Source organism: Gallinula chloropus (assembly GCF_964237585.1).
Source record: "Gallinula chloropus genome assembly, chromosome: Z".
Lineage (NCBI taxonomy): Eukaryota > Metazoa > Chordata > Aves > Gruiformes > Rallidae > Gallinula > Gallinula chloropus.
The window spans coordinates 87,353,287-87,371,094 of record NC_140089.1 but is presented as its reverse complement, the minus strand read 5'-3'; the positions used below and the strand labels follow the sequence as shown (position 1 = coordinate 87,371,094).

The 17,808-nt window shown below is 51.3% G+C and overlaps 1 protein-coding gene across 2 annotated transcripts in view; it reads right to left on the bottom strand.

Annotated features, from left to right (window-relative positions):
* CTIF (cap binding complex dependent translation initiation factor) overlaps positions 1-17,808 on the bottom strand; it is a gene marked incomplete at both ends in the record, with an annotated part of 131,305 nt that overhangs the window by 71,687 nt on the left and 41,810 nt on the right. The window lies entirely within an intron of this gene.

The window sequence follows — 17,808 nt, the reverse complement described above, 5'->3', positions numbered from 1 at the left end:
GCATGACAAATAAAGAGAGTTCCCATCCAAACATCCCAACAACACCTCGGGCCCCATTGAAGCAGGTCTGGGAACGTGCAGGCTCACTGTACCCTCTCAGGGCCGTGGCAGTGAGCAGGGAATGAAGTTAGCTTCCATTTCTGTAGTAGAGAAACCCCATGGGGCAAACAACTGGAGGACGCACAGACGAATCCCAGTATACACCCTGTGCAGGGAATTCACCCACCTCCACCATCCCACTGCACATAAACCACCCGTTCTCACTGAGTTGTTTCCTTATGGATTTACCTAAAATTTGGCTGTCAGACTGTCTGCTTGGGGACAACGCTCAGCAGCATTTTGAGGGTTCTGGAGCAAGTGAAGAAAACCTTGGGGCTGCGCCTCTGTGCCTTAGCAAGTCGATGACTTTTGCTGTAAGCATCTTGCTGTGCCTGCCCTCTGTGAGCCAGTCAACCCATGCCACCCCCCCCCCCCGGTGTAGGGACCAGTGGCACCTGCCTACTGCAATCATCAACCCAGGTGACCAGGGCATTAAATGATATGCATCAGTCATGCCGTGGAAGAGCTGCATGTAACTCAAGCTGCTGCCCTGTCCTCTCTCCACTGACTTGGCACGTTCATCTGATGAGGGGGATGCTGAATTTGCCACCCTCTACGGGCATTATGAGGCTTCCTTAATATGAGCAAAGAGCTCTGATGTTCCTGGACAAAAGGCACTGCGTAAGTGCAAAGTGTTATTTATTTTCCAGGGACTAGGGAGCTGTCATAAACATAATGGTTTTTATTTATGCAGTATCATACTTCCCAAGCTGGCAATAAAAAGCCCTGTAAAAGTCACTCCTTTTATTTCCACTGCAGCCTGTCTTGGCCTCTGCAGTCCTGCCGCTGTTGGTGAATCACCGGGCACGAGGGGACATTGGGGAGCAGCCTGGGCAAGGGCAAGGGCTGGGAGGTGAACTCTCTCTCATCAAACAGTGGCTTTGTCACATTGGCATGGCAACGAAACACACTGACTTCAAGAAAAAAAAAAAGTCCTTCCTTGTGTGAAAAGCCTGAAAAATTTACAGATAACTTCAGTAGCCGTTACTGAGATAACGGTGTTTTGAGTTCCTCTGGTGGAAGATGCAGCAGAGGAGACAAGCTGCTGGGGATGGTAATGAATGTAGGCTTGCAGACCAGAGTCTGAGTCCAGCAGGGTTTATTCTAACCTTTCAGCTTGACCGACTGCAGCAGCCCCACAGCTCCTGTGGCAGCTGGAGCCTTCCACTTTGGAGACCTCCACTCTTCGAGACTTTGAGCACTGCAGAGCTCTCCCAGCCCCCAGGTAAATCCTGCTGATGGTTAACGTGTCCTCATCTGAATCTGGCTTTGGCTGCAGCCTTCAAGTGTGTTTCCTGAGAAGGTAGTTCCCCTTTTAACTCTCTTCCTCACTGTTACCTCTTCCAGAGAAAAATGGGATGTGCCACGCTCACAGGGTTTAGCACAGGCATTAGAAAGTGTATTCAAGAGTAGCACCCACTCCTGGTGACCAAGATTGCCCTTCTCTCCAATTAAAACATCATTAACACCCAGAGGTGCCCCACCAGCTGCAGCATCCTATGTGATCCCTCACACCAACGGTACAGAGGTCATTGTTACATCAAGCTGCCCTAGTCCTCTTGCAGAAGTGCTCATCCAGTGGCACACGTTGCTCTGTGGTCTCTGCTCATGTCCCTGCACCCAGCACCAGAAAGAGCTCTCCTCATGCTCCCTGGATCTTATCTCACCACTCAAATACAGCCCATCTTTGACCAAAGGGAAAGCTGGCAGCCTCCTCTCCTAGAGCTGTGGTTGGGCTATCACAGAATCACAGAATGGTCGAGGTTGGCAGGGACCTCTGGAGACCATCCAGTCCAACCCCCTGCCAGAGCAGGGTCCCCTCAATCAGGCTGCACAGGGCAGGACCCAGGATCACAGGGTTTGAATGGCTCCAGAGATGGAGACTCCCCAACCTCTCTGGGCAGCCTGGCCCAGGGCTCTGCCACCCTCCCACCACAGAAGCTCCTCCTCAGGGTTAGGTGGGACTTCCTCCAGTCCAGTTTGTGCCCATCTCCTCTTGTCCTGTCTCTGGGCACCACTGAGAAAAGACTGTTCCCATCCTTCTGACCCCAACAAGAATTTATCAGCATCACCTAGCTAACCAGGTTTGACCTGGGCTTCTCTTACAGCCAGGCACCCATGGTTAATTCTGCGTGGCATCTCTGATGTCTAATAGCTCACAAACACTCTGAACCTTCTTCATTCCTGAGGGCTGTGGTTTGAATCTTCCTCACCACTTATTTCCTCAATCACTTTTTTTTTTTTTTTTGATGAAAAAAGATGTAGTATCTCCAAGAAACCTGTTCCTCTGAAAATTTACTTGGAATTGGCCAAGAGGTGCCAAAGCCAATGCGAAAAGGAAGGGAGGGAGCAGACACACACACAGAGCCCAATCACCCCAGCCATGCTAGTTTAGGAAATTAGGCTAAAAATAGTACAATACTCAGTGAGACCGCTCCCAGTGTTGTGCTACCACAGCAGGCTGAAGCAGGGGGTATTTTTAAGGGTTAAAGTGGCGTTGCAGGCACATGTGCAAATACAATCACTCCCCAGAATGAAACCATCTCTGCAGAAGGCAAGGACCTAAAGCACTGATGGCCTCAGCACGCAGCCCCGGGATCTGCCTTGCTGCTCCAGAAACCACAGGAATGGCGGTGTGCCGCTGCATCTCCTCCTTGCAGACCACGCCTGGGCTTCCTCAGACCTCTGCCCACCAGCAGCAGGAGAGGCTGGGCTCACGACACAGGAATAAGGCTCCTCACCCAGGGAGCAGCTCTGAGCGCTGCCTGTGTTTGAACAGGGGACAACTTCGTGTCCCCATCAGGAAAACCCAGCATCTCCCCTCTCCAGCTGAGCATTTCCCTTCCTTAGTCCTACTCGTGGGACAGTGTTTTGGAAAAGAACAGTCAACTGGTCCCTCCTCTGGTCTATTTTGGTGACTAAACTGTGCTAAATTTGGAAGGTGAAGTCGACTTTCTTTTTTTTTTTCTCCTTTTTTTTTTTTTTTGTGAGCAGCAAGCTGATGTAAAAGGAACTATCAGCAGCCTGCAAGAAGGGCGGAGCGGCTGGGGAAGACGTGAAGGGTGCTGGGTGGGTGGGGACAGAGCAGAGTCCCAAGGGCACGGTGAGCACCTTGATGACAGAGCTCTTGGGCTTGTCTGGAGGCTGCTCCCTACCACGGGTCACGCCGGGCAGGAACAAGAGTGACTTCAGCAGATCCGGCTCACTGAGGACAGCGTGGATCTGAAGTGCAGAGCTTTCCTTTGTGGACACGCTCTTTATCAGGCTGAAATCCCTGCAGAGCGCCCAGGGGAGGCTGCAAGGTATAGGACCACACTCTGGAATGGGTCTACAAGACCTACACAAGAGGCCTGGTGTCCCTGCCTGTGGCAGGGGGGGTTGGAGCTCTCTGATCCTTGGGGTCCCTTCCAACCCAGACCAGTCTGTGATTCTATGGTGCTTTTTTTTCCTCCTCCTTGGGCCAGGAGACACCCCCAACCCCTGGTACTTGTGGTTTTCACAGGCAGGTTTGCAGCTTCTCAGTGGGCAGCCAAAGTGAGTTTGATTTCTCTCCCACATCAGCTTTGTTTGGATGTTTATTCATTTCATTTGGATGTTTTTGTTTCATAGGTGGCTGGAGGAGAACTCTACAAACTGACGTGTCAGTGCTGCTGGCCCTGGAATCAAAGGGGTTTGGGAAAAGCAGAGAACAAGGAGCTTGTGGTCTCAGGAAGGGTTGCTGAGAGGGGTCACTTTCAACCTGGGAGCTAGGTGCTCTGTGGTTTGCATGGTGGCAAGCTTGGAGCAGAAAATGAGAAGCCCATGGGACTCCTAATGTGTGTATGCTTAGGTCAGGTTTAAATCATACAAGATTTAACAAGAAAGGCCAACAGCTCTGGGAAAGAAGGGGTGTTCAGAACCAATCTGCTCCCTGGGACAGTCCCCTGGAGATCAGCGATGTTGTGACACACACATTCCTTTTTAGATGCTTTGGGCAAAGCAGCCCCTGGAGAAGGAAAGGTGGTGTCTGGCAAGCTTGGGGACTGTTGTTTGGCCACCTAGCATAAGCCAAGGGAGATCTGTCATCTACCAAAACTGCTGCAAACAGATGGAAGGGGAATAGGTTTGATGCCTGGGTGCACTCTCTTTGTGCTTCACCTCCCTAACAAAGGTGCCTGCCCGACCCTCAACCACATCCACCTGCCCATGGGAATGCAGAAAGCCAGCAGCTGGCTTCCCACCGCCCCAGACCCATTTACATCAAAGTTTAATGAAAGAACAAGTAAAAAAAAAAGCTTTCAAGATCCTGTTGGCAATCTGCAGCAACCCAAGAGCCTCCACCTCTCTCTCCCCCTGCTGATACCTGCCCAGCAACATCCTTCTCCTGAGCCACCCCACTCCGCATCTCAGCCCAGCAACCTGGGGGGTACTGGCCTGGGAGGGACACAAGGAAAAGGGCTAAGTCCAGAGAAGGGAAATGGTTGGTTTTGGAGCCACCTTGCTACAGCTCTACTGTTCTTCTCTGTCTCCTCTGCAGCAGCAGCTGAAGAAGACAGGGGATGGCACCATCTTGGCTGCTTTCTGTGGCAATGGTAAAACACAGGGCAAATCACAAGAAAATAAGTGGGAACGGGGCAGGGATTTTCTGCTGCTGCTGGTCCTTCTTTGGCAGCAAATCCCGGGGATGCCTTCAGAATCTGGCAACATTTAACTTACAAAAGGGACGGTCTTATTTGGGATTTGGGGCTGTGTGAGGTTGGGGTCCATTGCTTTGTCCCCATGGTCTTCACGTCCAATAGAGCCTGACTTTGAGCTGTGAAACCTCACTCCACAAAGGGTCTGTCTCCACTCAGCCTCTTCCATCGGTGTTCCCTGTGCAGCAGGAGGCACTTTCAGCCCATGATGGTGGAGCAGGTGAAGACACCTGAACCGCCCAACCAAAACCCCAGGAGGAAACACGGGGCTGAGAGAAGCGACCGGACTAATGGAAAAACCCAAATGCTGCGGCGGTGATGAGGGAAGGGAAAGAAATGACTGGGGCCTATCTCACAGGATCAGTCCACACAAGCTTTATCTCAGGAGCCTTTTGTGCCCTCAAGAAACATCTCCGCCCTCGCTTATCTTAAACAAATGGTTGCAGAAGGCCTGAACTGAACAAACAGGTTATTAGGCCTGTGGTAGGCCCGCTGCTGGGAGTTTTGCTCAGCTTTATTGCACACAAAGTTCAGGGTGGGATTTATTTTTGGGGGGGGGGGGTGGGGTGGAGGGGGGAGGAGGTGGGGTGGGAAGGGAGAGGTGGGGCTGGGTTTGCAGCCCCAAAGACGCCCCATCTGCGCAGAGGCAGCCAGGGAAACACCAAGGAGCTGGCTTAAAAAAATAAATACATGGCCCGTTCCAGCAAGGATCCGCTGAAACCAGCCCAAAGGGGCTTGCGACACCCCGTGATAAGGCTCTTGTCTCCATGTAGGGTGGCTTTATCCATGGAGGGAAAGCCTGGGACAGCACAGAGCCCCAGATATATTCAGGATTTAACGTTCTGATCCCACACTCATGGTGCCTGTGGGGTTGAGCGTGCCAGTGTTCATCATCCCAGCCACCCAACCGCACACGAATCATAGACTCACAGAATCCCAGACTGGTCTGGGCTGGAAGGGACCCCAAGGGTCACAGAGCTCCAACCCCCTGCCACAGGCAGGGACACCAACCTCCAGGCCTGGAGCTACACAAGGATGCCCAGGGCCCCATCCAGCCTGGCCTTGAACACCCCCAGGGATGGGGCATCCACCCCCTCTCTGGGCAGCCTGTTCCAGCCCCTCACCACTCTCTCTGCAAAGAACTTCCCCTTAATATCTAATTTAAACCTCCCCTCCTCCATCCCCCTTGTCCTGCCAGTCTCTGCCCTTGGAACAAGCTGATTCTCCTCCTGTTCCTCTGCTCCCTTCAGGGACTGGGAGGCTGCAGTGAGGTCCCCCCACAGCCTTCTCTTCTCCAGGCTGACCCAGCCCAGCTCCCTCAGCCTCTCTCCATAGGGGAGCTGCTCCAGCCCTCTGAGCATCTTTGTGGCCTCCTCTGACCCCTCTCCAACAGTCCCACTTCTTTCTTGTATTCTTTCTCTGGCCACAGGACTCCAGCTGGGGCCTCCCCAGGGCAGAGCAGAGAGGGACAATTCCCTCCTTGTCCCTGCTGCCACCCCTCTTCTGAGCTGCAAGAGCCACTGCTGGCTCAGGGGAATTTCCTCCTCCCCCATGACCCCCAGGTCCTTCTCAGCAGGGCTGCTCTCCAGGAGCTCTTTTCCCAGCCTGTATCTGTGGCTGGGATTCTTCTGGCCCAAGTGCAACACCTGACACTTTGCAGCGTTGAACCTCATTAGGTTCACCCAGGACGAGGTGAGGGCACCGCTACCTCCCCGCCGTCACCATCCCCATGCCCTACCCCATCCCCCACCAAGACCAGCCTTTATCAACCTACATAAGTCCTGTGAGCACTTCCAGTAGAGCCATCTCCTTGGGGGCCACTTGCCATTGCCTCTTCCTCTTCCAGGAACTCCCACGGCACTGGCCTGCCACCTACTCTCCTCCCTTACACAAGGGGAATTTTTTACCTCTTGAAAGGAGGAGAGGGCTGGGGCAGAAATCAAAGCCTTGACCTGCTCTGGAAGCCATGGAAGAATACTAGACAATGTCAGGAAGCTGCCTGGAAATGATTTCCTCTCCATTAAAATTTAAGTGATAAATCTGTTCCTTCAAACTGCAAGCTATTCATTTTTCCTGGAAGGTGTGTACAATAACAGTTGCTTCTGCACAAGGAATAAATCCGTGCTCGGCATCGATGGAATAGAGAGTGCAACATTTTTTACAACCTGCTCTTCACCCAAGATAAAAAAGCAGTTAAATCCTTACAGCACATCACAGCTATGGCCCTCCCATGGCTCCTCACCCACACCATGGCACACACGGCCCTGGCCATCTCCAGGGATGCTCTCTTCAGCCTCAGTCCTTAGAGACAGGGTGAAATTCAGCTACTGGGTTGGTGAAGAGAACTTTAAGACTCCAGCCACTGCAGAGCTGGGAAAAGGAGCAAAACCCTGGCTTTGCCACTGCTGGTCTGGCAAAGCCTGGAGTGGAGGAGGAATGCTCCCTGGGACGGTGACAGTAGGACCTGCTTGCCTGGTGAATCACAGCATGGCGCAACCTGTCTCTGAGAGAGGAGGCATGGGGAGAGGAGGCATGGGGAGAGGAGGCATGGGGAGAGGAGGAACGGGGAGAGGAGGCATGAGAAGCCATTTCTTAGGAGATGCCCTGGTTTGGAGGATTTCCTAATTAATCACATCTTGCAGGGGGTGAGGTGCACTGTAAACCCTACTCTGCCATCAAAGGCAATGCATTTAATGTCCTGCAGAACACATCCCTCAGGGAATACTCTTTTCCCCCCAAGACAGGGCAGATGATGGCTGTGACAGGAGTCAGGGCTGCCACAGCAAGCACCAGCACTATTCCCTATAGGACCCTGCCTTCCTGGGACACAACCTCCTGGATTCCCACCATTCATGATGGTTTACACCTCTCCCAACGCTGTGTGTTTTACTGAACGAGCCTCTACTCATGCTAGTTCTAGACCACCTTCCTCACACCTTTCCTCAGCTTGCTCTCAGCTCCTGGCAGAGAGCAGACACCCAGACAGAGGGATGACAACATCTAAAAGAGTGTTAAATAATACTGGGTGGCAGCTACGCTGTCCTACCTCATCCCTCTGCAGCCAGCTCCAGGGTGAGACAAAAGACACAGAGAACGACAGAACAACCCAGCGTGAAACTCCCCACGGGGGATGAAGGATGCAAATGCAATTAAAGCATCAGAATAATTAGGCGAAGCATCCCAAGCCAAACCCTACCCTGAATCTTCCTCAACGCCTCCTGCTGATTACCGACAGCGAGGTGGGTTTTTTTTGTTTTCCAGGGTCTATTTTTAAACCCCTGGCCCCATGGCTCCTGAATTATAGACAATTCAGAGATAATAAAACTTTAAAATCCAGGGCAAAGCGACCCAGGAGGAACTGCCTCTGCAAACGCATCTGCCTGCACCAGTTCAACACCAATACGCCACCAGTACCCACTGGGCAGGAGGAAGAACCCCAACCAGTGCCACCGAGCCACCAAGACGGGGACGAGGTTGAAATGCTGCCCTGGGCTCCTCTGACTGTTGTATTGAAAGAGGGAGATCCAGACACACTCCGACAGGGACACACGGTGCCATAGGAAGAGTATAAATAACAGACAAAAGAAATCCCCTTTTGTTACAAGAAACCCCAAATCAGTTACAGGCTGACTTAGGAAACGGAGCTTTTTTCCCATGTTATAGCAAAATGGGAACAATACTTCACGAGTGGAAGTAACTCTTAATTGTTTTAACTGATGTTATTTTAGTGTTGTTTAGGTTTATTGTTTATTTGTATGTATTTCCTCTACCCCGGTCAGGCTTAAAAACAAACCTTACTGTCAGCAGTAAAGGATCCCATCCATAAATAAGTACATTTATCCAGTAAATATAGATATAACCACACCATCGCTCGGAGACCTTAAATGCAGATTATTTAAGGAATCGTTAAAATAAACAGTGTTGGTGGCCTGGGTTTGCTTTTCCCTGAAAAAAAAAAAAGAGAAAGGGAACCTTTTTTCAGCTATTACAGGGAATAAGTCCTGCTTAACACCAGTTGTGACCAGGAGGCACCATACCTGGTCGTTCCTTTTGGGTTTGGGTCGGCCCAGGTAGCCCAAGCTTACCCCCAGCAAGGGCTGTGCTGCTCTGGAAAGCTTGTGGCACATTTTTCCTTGGCTTCTGTGAGTTTGGGGGTGAGGGAGGAATTGCTTTATCTGGGACTTACAGTGTTTTGAGGTTGCTATGGGAATATTTGTAACTCGAGATATTTCAGTCCCTCTGAGACCCCACATTTCTTTCAAGTGTACTTTTCCTCTATATTTTTTCCATGTTCCATGGTCTGGTTTCCTCCCCCCCCCATTTCTTGTCCCCTTCAAAGCCTACCACCCCCTGTTTGTACTCTTCAGTGTGCCACCTAATTGTGCCCCTCTGCTGAGATGAAGTGGCAGGAGGTGAGATGGCAGGAGCACCCTGCACTGGCTGTCCTCCTTCCAGCCATCTGTGGTGGATGGTGTCATGAAGAAGAGACTTGCAGGCAGAAGAGGGACCTCTCTGATGAGGTTTTAAGGTGACTTACAAGCAGACCCCATAGGACATCAGGGAGTTTGGGACCAGAGCCCAGATTACCCTCTAAGCTGAAGGGTTTCTTGTTGCATTCCCTGTTGTTGGTGCTCCTCTGGCCAGGTGGGCTCACCTCAAACCTCAGCACCACTCTCATCAGGAAGTAAGGGCTGTATCCAAGCATATTTCAATTTCATTCTTATTACTAAGAAAAGATTGAGTGTCTTCCATGTGCATTTGTGCAAACTCCCAGAACCAGGTCCACATGAACCTCCTCTTGTCTGAACCAGGGTTTCATCCTGCAGAAAGTCCAGCTCAAGGGAGCTCCCAGGAGTTGGAACAGTCCAACAGCGATGAAACCTCTTACTTGCAGAGGGACAGCCATACAAACACGACGTGGCTTCTCCTTTCTTTCAGTGTGGGTAGATCCAGAGGCTCCAGGAGAACTTTTTCACCGCTCAGCCCTTGCCACTTCCCGTTGGAGGCCTTCCAATGGCATGAAGTTTTGCAAGACCTTAAGATTGCAGGCAATAGTCAGTAAACCAATGAGCATCTTTTGCCACCATCCCCGTCTCTTTGATCCATACAACGTGCCACTGAAGCAAAAGGGAACTTTGCTGTCAATTTTAACAGGGTCATGCTGACAGCAGCCCCCCACCTTGGTCCACCAGCGTACCTTTCTCTTAGACCTTCGTGGCTGAAGCGAGTTGTGCAGGAAATCACAGTCCTTTCCTTCTCCAATCCCCTCATGTTGTGCTAGAAACAACTTCACACAACAGATATTCCTGCTTGTAGTTGGCTGAAGACACAGCCCGTGCAATTTCCCTGGGACCATACCACAAAGAAGTGTGTTTTCTCCTCTCTGATGCCTCTGCTTAGTCTTAGCTCAGCCCAGAGAGACAATGAGCTTCCCATGTCACAGCCACCCCAGCCTGGAAAATACCCCAGTGTGCAAATCCCAATTTAATCCTATAAAAGCCTTGTTCTTCCCTTTGAAAAAGTCTCATTTCTTCGCAGGAGTGTGGGCTGTACAACACCAGGGCTTGACTTTCTCCTCGATAGGTTGTTGGTACCTGGGTGGAAGAAACTGTGTCCATATGCTCCCTCCCAGGATCTTCCTTCTGTGCACTGAGGACTAAGATTTCTCCTGCTGTAATGGGTGTTAATGCAGGGACAAGCACAGAAAACAGAGGATCAATCTTATCACACCACATATTAATTAGGGTGCTGGTTCTTCACTGGTGCTCTGCAGACCTCTGGGAGCCGGGGACTACTTTGAATAGTAAAAGGAGGATGAGTAAGAAAAGCAAGTTTGTCACTCCTTTACAGGTGTCTCTAAATGTGACACTTGGAAACAGGTCTGGCATTTTCACAAAAAAAGAAAAAAAGACCCTGAAAAGCTGGTTTTTATCCAAAATCTGCCACAGGATAGGCAGTAAGACAGACGTATCTGCTCTCCTGCACCTTGCAAAGGCTGAACCTCCATCACAACAGCTCCAAATAACACAGGCATCCTTCAGACATCGGCTTCTCTGCCAGTGAAAGCAGCAGTTACTGATGCCTTTGTGAGGAGCTGGGTGAAGCACCTTCAACTCATTTTACATCAGCAAAGAGGATGTACTTTCAGGTGCTGGATCACCTGAACTGGCTGGAGAGCTGCCAGGAGGAGAAGGACCTGGGGGTGTTGGGTGGCTGCAGGCTGAACATGAGCCAGCAGTGTGCCCAGGTGACCAGGAAGGCCAAAGGCATCCTGGCTTGTGTCAGACACAGTGTGGCCAGTAGGTCTGGGGAGGGGATTGTGCCCCTGGACTGGGCACTGGGGAGGCTGCACCTCGAGTGCTGGGTCCAGTTCTGGGCTTCTCACCATCAGAAGGACATTGAGGTCCTGGAGTGAGTCCAGAGAAGGGCAACCAGGCTGGGGAAGGGGCTGGAGGGCAAATCCTGTGAGAAGCAGCTGAGGGAGCTGGGGGTGTTGAGCCTGGAGAAGAGGAGGCTGAGGGGAGCCCTTCTCCCCACCTCCCCTGCCCTGCCAGGAGGGTGCAGAGAGGTGGGCGATGGTCTCTTCAGCCAGGGGACAGGAGCTGGGACAAGGGGCAATGGGCTCAAGCTGCCCCAGGGCAGGGGCAGCTCAGCTGGGAGGGAAAAGTCCTTCCCTGGCAGAGTTGTCAGGGCTGGAACAGGCTGCCCAGGGAGGGGGCTGAGTCCCAGCCCTGGGTGTGTTTAACAGAGGGGAGATGAGGTGCTCAGGGGTCTGGGTTAGCACAGGACAAGAACGGTTGGACTTGATGACCTTAAAGGTCTTTTCCAACCTTGTGGTTCTGTGATTCTGTCATCAGAACCAAGCAGGGACAAAGAAGAACCAGCAACAAAACTCAACAAACCAGCCCAGCTGTTGGATATTTTCATTTGCCAACTGACCAGCACCAAAGACCTTGCTTACTGGGATGTCCTGTGTCACATTGCCCCTCCTCCCTAGAGCTTTTTTAGATCCTTTTTCCTTTCCTTGCTGCCCTTCTTGCTGGTAAGACTGTGGTGAGACAGGCTCAGAAGCTCAGATGGGTATGAGACAGTGATCACTAAGAGCAGCATGACTGATGAGCAGAAAGGGGCATGACTGGAAAGCCACAGATGCGCTGCATTAAGAGCAACTCAGAAGCCATCAAACTGCTTGCTACCAAAGAGGTGGGAATTTTGGCAACCAGTACTTCCCCTGCTCCTTTTCAGCTCTCTCCCTCTGCTGCCCAGGATCCTTTCTCACCACCATCAGCACTGCAGCCATAAACAGTGTACAGATACTAATTGTTATGCCTTCACTGAAATCATCCCTACAGCAGCTCTGGGATGCAAAACAAGGTCTTCCCACACTCTGCTCCACACTGCTCACCTGGGTAGCTCTCCCATGGGTCTACCCACAGCCTTAAATTAGGTACCAAACACCTTTCCAAAAGCAGTTTATACATCCTTGCTTGCATGTTGCTCTTTGCCCGCTGTATAGAGTTACACCCATGTACAAGATGCTAAGGGCACACGGGGGGTCCTTCTTCCTGCCTACATCCCTGCTGGGATCAGAGACAACCTGGAGAGCTGGGATGGCTCAAGCCTGCCTTTCCTGAAACCAAGTCATCAGATGCCTGCATCTCCGTGCGTGGCAGCCTCAGCCTCTACCTCTCTCCTTACCAATAGCAAATCATTCACTTAAGATCCATGGGCTTTTGCCAGAAAGAACACTGTGGTGAGGAGCAGAACCATCTCCTCCTCCTCCAAACTGAAGCAACAGAAGGGAGGCTCTTCCTCATGGCAAAAAAAAAAAGTAAAAAGAAAAAAAAAAGAAAGAAAACAAACCCAAACCCAACACAAAAAATTCCCACCAGCTAAGAAAAGCTGGAGGTTAATATAAATTCCACGGGTTTGAAGGGGGAAACGGAGCTGCATTCAAAGACTCGATGGCTAACCGCGCTTCCTTCGTCTGGCGACTGCCCGCTCCCCCAGCAGAGCTATTGAGGAAGTCAGACGAGCGCTGTATTTGTTCCAGCTGCAGATTTCCCTTAACCCCTGGTAGTGGCGTTTTGGGAAAAAACACAGACCTTTGTTTTCTGATGGTGGCTTTTCACCTTGGTGTGTGCCCACCGCGGCCGCTACCTGCTTTTAACACTGTTGTTTGTAGGTTAAAAAGAAAGGAAAAAAACCCAGACCATTTGGTTTTTGCCATTCTAAGAAGTCCAGGCTGGATGAGCAAAAGGAGGGGGGGGGGGGGGGGATTAAAAGAAGGCTCTCAGGAATTAGCTTGGAGCAGGAAAGAAGAAGATAAAGCCATTATAAAAGCTTGTGCTAATAGAGGAGTCCTTTTTGTTGTCATCGTTACTGCAGCCACGCAAATTCCTACGAAGATTTATTGGCCAGGTCACATAATCTGCACCCCTTCCTCTTCTGATGATAAAATCAAGGTTATTTTCCTCCCCTAAAACATTCCTCTCTCTCAATTAATAAATAAAAATTAAAATAAATACTTTTTTTTCCCCCCCCAAGGCTGTGTTTGCGATAGGCACAAGGTTACCTGTGAGGCCACTGCCTCTGGACACTGAAATTAAAGTACCCATGTAGAGATGATGCCATTAGGATGCTCTCTGTGAGGTCCGTGGTACCCAGCACCAAATAACCTGACAGAGCTGAGACAGGCTAGAGGTTTGCAGCCCTGTCCCCTTCTGTCACCCCAGACCTGCCCGAGCATCCGCCATCCCACGGGGCTTCAGTCCGGCCCAGCGTTCACTGTATGTGAATCTGCCTCTAAGTCTACTATTTGCCTTGGCCCTCGGCCAGCCGAGCACTTAGGCACATGCTTAAACTTAAGCACAAGAATAAACAGATTGAAGTCAGGGGGACTTAAAATTAAGCACATATTTCAAGGATTTGCTGGATAAGGGCCTTAACCCCGGTGTGCGGCGTTCAACCGGGATGCTTCCCAGCTGATTAGCTCCCCCCTTTCCCTGACCTCCCCTCCATCTGACCAGGCAGCAAACGATTTCTGTTTTGCCACCGAGCCAAAGGCTTCTTTCTTTCTTTTTTTTTCTTTCTTTCTTTCAAGAAACCTTGCCTAGCCTCCAGGCAAAGCACGTCTTTCTTTAATTACACCTGCCTGTGAAATACCTTCCAGAAATCCCCACCCAAACAAAGCCTCAGGAAAGGGAATAACGGAAATTCTTGATGGTGGTGGTGGGGGGTGTGGAAACGGTCCTAACCAGTGAGACAAGGTGCATGTAAGATGAGGCTGATGACTGTTCCTACTGCACACAGCTCCCAACCCAGAAAGACTCCGTAAAATCTCCAGCAGAAACCCCCAGTTACCACAGTCCTCATCTCCCAGGGCAGGAACCTCCTCCAACCCATCCTCTGGATGTGACTTGCGTGCATGTTGAGGTCTGACAAGGGATGGACACAGAGGAGAAGAAGAGACATGTGGAAACATGGAATCCGTGAGACCAACAGGCTTTCACCTGCAGGAAAGCACAGCACCCAACAGGGAACCTTCCGAGGGGCCAGACAGCTTCTAGAGGGCTGGAAGTCTCCTCCAAACACCTGCACGACTTCTCTGTCTGCTGTGCCCTTTCATTCAAGCCTTTTCACTTCATTTTGGTTGCATCTACCCATGGTAGGACCTGGGTGGCTGCGGGCATGTATGCGGGTCTGGAGGAGCGAAAGCCCGCAGGCACAGAGAGGCCTCCACTCCAAACAGGCCACGCAGGCCACCCTCAGAAGGTATGGACAAAACAGATGAGCAGACTGGAAATTAGGAAACAGAAGGTGAAGACTTGCTGTGGGCACCTCCAGAAACACGGTTGCTCTCATCCCGGAGAAGAACTTGCCCAGACTTGACAGTGGACTTACAGGACGTCGCCAAATCCCACTCCCACCCCTTCTCCGTCCCCACCTCCTACCCATCCTCGGCTGCATTACTCCATGCTCCTGAACAGTCAGTCCTTCCCCACCTGGGCAGGAGCACCCGAGTTGCCTGTGCTACGTCTAGATTACTCCATCCCAACTGCAAACCACCCTAGGCGAACGCTCGACTGTCCATTCTCACTGCAGCGCGTACAGAAAAGACTTCCACGTTGCCAAAACTCCTTATCTTTTTACACAACCCCATGCCAGAAGAAGGGCAGGAGCCATCAGCAGCCTTGCCCTTCCTGAGCCAGCGACTTTCAGGAATGCTGAGGACTGTCAAAACAGTTTCAAGCCCCGTCTTGTATGCAAATCGTACCACGAAAAAAGGACCTGGCAAGTCTGGAGCCAAAGGAGGCGATTTGCTTCCACTTCAAGACAGGAATAGCAGGATGGCCAAGTAGTCAGGGAGCTCCACCTCTGACGTGGCAGGTTCCCAGCCCCCTGTACACACGCAGCCCTTGGAGCTACTTGTGATATAATTTCGTGACCTCACAGGCCACAGGCAGCTGGGCACTGTTTCTTCTTCTAGAGAAGGCAAAGCAGCAAAGAACCTGTGTCCTTGGGAGCTTGCCAGGCTTCACCTGCCCTCCACCAAGGCCAACACAGCCCAAATGATTGTTTACTAACCTGCACAATAAACAATTTCGGTGCTTGGGAACAGCACCGAACCCCTGGAGTTAGACCCTGTACGCAGAGGTCAGAAAGCTGCTCTGGCACCAGGAGAAAAGCAACTTAAATCCAAGGCTGGAAGAAGAACTCGCGGGTTGTTTGCTGTTACCTTCAAACAAGGTCATTTAAAAAAAAACAAAACAACAAAATAAACAAAAAAACATTGAAAAAAAGTTTAAATAACAAATCTGTTTGCCTAAGCATGTATAAATGGCACTAAAATTAGTTTTCCTTTCCACTAAAGGACCCCAGGGTAAGAGGGGTGGGTGCGAGACCCTGAATTTCTCCCCAGCCACGCAACGTTCCCACCATGCCCTTGGGATTTCAGGCGAGACGTGAGACCATCCTCCTCCATCTCCATTGCCAGGGTCCTGGCCTCCCCATGTTTCTCCAGAGCCAGGCTTGGTCTTGCTTCATCCCCTGGAGCACTGTCAGAAGGAGCTCCCACACACACGTGTGTGTGCGTGTGTAAGCAAACACCCCACGTAGACGCCCGCCTGCACCCACGAGAGCGGCGAGGGGAAAGGGGAGCCGCCGCTGCTGCCGCCGCTGCCGCGCCGTTCGGATCATGTCGGGCCGCACGTACGTTTGAAGTTGGCCACCCAGTTCTCAGCAGCCAGGAGCGACCCTGTAACGGGCTCACTTCCTCCAGCGCTGGCGGGGCTGATCTTCAGGAAGGCTCTGTAGTGCGAGGAAATCCTGGCCATCGCCACCGAAGGCCTTATCGACACGGCGAGGAGATAATAACGGCCGGAACTGCCTTAACGGCAGAAATCACCACCATGATTCATCCGACTGCCGGGTGCCAAGGCCCGCCGGGCCGCAACGCCACCAGAGGAGGTCACACGTTGCTATTATCTGGTTATTGCGGAGAATCAAAAAAGTGGGGGTGGGAAAAGGGGGTGGGGGGAGAGGGAGGGGGAAAGTAGAGGTGGGTTCCTATAATTTTGATGAGCATCGTCCACTCTCCATCTGGCAAATGAATCAGGTCTTGAGTGCGTGGTGCAGCTTACTGTAGTGAACTCGCCGTCTCGTTGAAGGGTGCCACCTTCTCCTTTGGGAAGAAGGTAGGTGGTCTCTAGCCTGGCAGGTACCAATGTTGAGGCTGGCAAGGTGACAGCTGGAAAAATTTTCATCGTTCATGGTGACAGAACCCAGCGTGGTCTGCAGGTTTCATTAATGGCTTCAAGTCGGAGCACAGGGAGTTCCGCAACAATCTGGGGAAGAACTTCTTCCCAGTGAGGGTGAGGGAGCCCTGGGACAGGCTGCCCAGGGGGTGTGGAGTCTCCTTCTCTGGAGAGATTCCAGCCCCATCTGGATGTCTCCCTGCGTGACCTGTCCTAGAGACCCTGCTTTGGCCGGGGGATTGGATTTGATCTCTGGAGGTTTGTTCCAACCCCTACAACTCGGTGATTCTGTGATTCATGACTGCCTGGGTTCACAAGAAGTATCACAGAAACCACAGCAGCACTCTGATTCATGTACAACCTCCCCAAACAGAGAGATGAAAGCTGTTTGGATGATGGACGGGACTGGTGGACAAGACACCATAGGTCAGGCACCACAGAACTTCTCCCAAGACATTTTCCTGGCTCAGACCTACTTGTATTGTGATGTACATCCCAGGAGTAGAATTGCATGTCATGTTTGAATACCTGGGTGCTGCCAAAAACTGGTCAACACCCAGAGCAAGGACAACAAGGGAGGCAGGAGACCACATGCCACCAGTACTCAGTCTTTGCACATGAACTACAAGAGCAGCAGAAATTCTCCAGCTTGGACAACACTCAAGGGTTGGTGAGACACGAGTGCTCACCCACCCTCTGTGGGGATTTGGACACTTGTTGAGCAGATGCTAGGGATGACATTGCCATAGCATCGTGGAGGAGCAGCTATACATGGTAAGGGGACAGATCTAACCCACCATGAGAAAGACCTATCAGTACCTTCTCCAAGCACAGCTCTACACTACAAATAGAGCACCCCAGAGACTCGATTTTGGGGTTTTTTCTCTTTCTTTTATTTTTTTCCCCCTTTTTTTTCCCTCCAGCTCAGGTTTACTGAGTTCACAGCGTCTCTCTTTAATGTCACATGTGTAGCTCAGGTCCCTCAGGCCCCAGCAGCAGCAGCCTGGGATATTTGCACAGACCCCTCACAATGGAAGGAAGAGGGTGTAGGAGGGAGGATCAGGCTGCTGACCCCTTTATTGTTCTTGGGCCAGAAGAAAGCTTCCTCCTGGCTTAAGAACCACAGCGCTGAAAATGTTTTCCAGCCAAAACGAGTCAGATGGAGTCACTGGGTGGTGATTTTTTTTTTTTTTTAATTATTTAATTATTATTTTTTTTTCCTTTCTCCTTCCCCTGCCTCCCCCTTTGGTAGAGCGACGGGGAGTCACAGGGTTGCGCTC